This window comes from Myotis brandtii, unplaced genomic scaffold (assembly GCF_000412655.1).
Source record: "Myotis brandtii unplaced genomic scaffold, ASM41265v1 scaffold450, whole genome shotgun sequence".
In the NCBI taxonomy this organism is placed as follows: Eukaryota; Metazoa; Chordata; class Mammalia; order Chiroptera; family Vespertilionidae; genus Myotis; species Myotis brandtii.
In genome coordinates this window covers 1,051,756-1,054,478 of record NW_005367210.1, presented here as the reverse complement: position 1 = coordinate 1,054,478, position 2,723 = coordinate 1,051,756, and positions in this window count along the sequence as shown.

Below are 2,723 nucleotides of genomic sequence, written 5' to 3'. Positions count from 1 at the left end.
ATCTTGCCTCTGCTGTGTGTGACACGTTATGAATGTTTAGGAAAATTGTCCCACTTTTCTCAGCTTCCATGTGCCATCTGTATATTGGGAGTGACAGTGCCTGGTGTGAGGAGTTGCTGGGGCAAGTGCATTCTCAGATGGACAGTGACAACAGTGATGCTGTTATTTCACATACTGTCATTAAGGCTCCCTGTGTCCCAGTCACTGGACTGTGTTCTGCCCCCACATCTTTTGTCCAGCTAACATGATCAGTGATGTCTAGAGGAACCCTGGTGTGAGTCTAGCACTGCAGCTCCTGGAGTGGCCCAAATGTACGTGCAGTTTAGGGTCAGTGGAGGGGGTTGGGCCAAGACCTCACTCTCCTTTTGTTTTACAGATAGGGAAATAGGTACCTATAAAAAAGAGATGAATCTGAGCTAAGATTTATCTTAAAACAGGCCTACACGTTGCCTGCAGAATATAATGGCTAAGAAGGCTGCAGCAGTTTTCTTAAATTTGAGGACCATGGGAGGTTTTTAGTGTTACTGTTTTTTGTGGATATGAGAGGGACAAGGTTGGACTACAGCAGCTTGGCTATGTGGGCAATTTAAGATGCCAGTCCTTTTTCTCCAAGTTTCCTTAACATCATGAGATTTTAACGTTTTGAAAATAGACCTTGCTATGAACACATTATTTTCTTTTCTTTGGGATTGTGATCATCATAATACAAAATCCTGCAGATGCTATTGCTTGTCTTAAATGAACCAAAGGCCCCACAGCATTGTGTGTATGTGCAGCTATTATTGGTAAAGTTTTCGGACATAGAGAAAAATAAAAATGGAACAGTAAATACCCATGTGCTCACCACCTATATTCTGTGATGGTTGACATTTTGTCACATTCGCCATTTGTCTATTTACAGAATGATATGAATGTATATATATATTCATGGGTTTTGTTTTGCTGAGCCATTAAAGTTACAGACATGGCACTTTACGTCTAAATATTTGAGCATGCTCTAAGAATGAGAATAATCACCTTATTCTCCTATTGGTCATATCTAAGAAAAATGAAAATGATTCAGTAGTATATAAAACCAGATTCATATTGAAACTGCCACAGTTGTTTTCTGCCTTGATTTCCTGTACATTGGAAGTTGAAATGTCTGAATGGTTTTTAAAAAATTATTTTAATTAAAAATAATTTTATTGTCGCCCTGGCCAGTGTGGCTCAGTTGGTTGGAGCATCTTCCCATGCACTTAAAGGTCGCAGGTTCGATTCCTGGTCAGGGCACATACCTAGGTTGTGGATTCGATCCCATCCATAGGAAGAAACCCATGGATGTTTCACTTTCACATCAATGTTTCATTCTCCCTCTCACCCTTCTCTTTTCCACTCCCTCCTTCCCCTTCCCATCTCTCTAAAAAAATCAGTGAACATGTATTAAATACATGGGGATTAAAAAAATAATAATTTTATTTTTGATACTATTACATGTGTCCCCATTTTCCCTCCCTTTGCCCCCATCTACCTAGCCCCCGCCCCACCCCTTCCCTCTGGCCATCATCACACTGTTACCTTTGTCTGTGGGTTATGCATACTTACTTGGCTAATCCCTTCACCTTCTTTCATATAGACCCCCCTTTCCCCCGACCCCTCTGACAGCTGTCCTGACTGTTCCATGTATCTATGTCTCTATTTCTATTTTGTTTGTCAGTTTATTTTGTTCATTAAATTCTACATATAAGTAAGATCATATGGTATTTATCTTTCTCTAACTGGCTTATTTAACTTAGCATAATAATCTCCAGGTCCATCCATGTTGTCACAAAATACAAGGTTTCCTTCTTTTATTATGGCCACATAGTATTCCATTGTACCACATCATGGTACAATGTACCACAGCTTTCATATCCACTCATTTACTAATGGACACTTGGGCTGTTTCCAGATCTTGGCTATCCTATCTAATAATAGGAAACATGGTAATGAACTGTAACTTCGCTACCCTTCCCATTGGCTAATCAGCGAGATATGCAAATTAACTGCCAACCAAGATGGCGGCCGGCAGCCAGGCAGCTTTAGCGAACAGGAGGCTTGCTTGCTCCAGTGATGGAGGAAGCCAAGGTTCCCCGCCTGCCGCTGCCGGCCTCTGAGCTGCACTCCAAGAAACAATGTTGCAATTATAGAAGCTAAACAAACCCCAGAAACCTGCTTTCAGCCAGCCGGGCCTCAGAGCTGGAGTTGCAACAGTGTTTCAATTATAGAAGCCAAACAAACCCAGATACCTGCTTTCAGCAGCCGAGGTCTCAGAGCTGGAGCCGAGCCTCAGAGCTAAAGCCGGCTCTCAGTTCTAGTGACAGCCATAAAAGGTAAATAAATCCCAGAATAAAAAAAGAAAGAAAGAAAGAAAGGAGAGGTTGGGAGCTTCAGTCGCCCGCCAGCCTGAAAACGGCCCTCAGCCCCTCACCCAGACTGGCCAGGCACCCCAGTGGGGACCCCCACCCGGAAGGGGGTACGACCAGCTGCAAACCGCCATCATCCCCTCATCCAGGTTGGCCAGGCAGGAGCTGCCCTCTGGTGGTCAGGGCGTGCTCACATGGGAGGAGCTCTGCTCAGCCACAAGCCAGGCTGATGGCTGCCAGTACAGCGGTGGTGGTGGGAGTCTCTTCTGCCTCCTCAGCAGCACTAAGGATGTCCGACTGCAGTTTAGGCCTGCTCCCCGCTGGCAAGTGGACATCCCC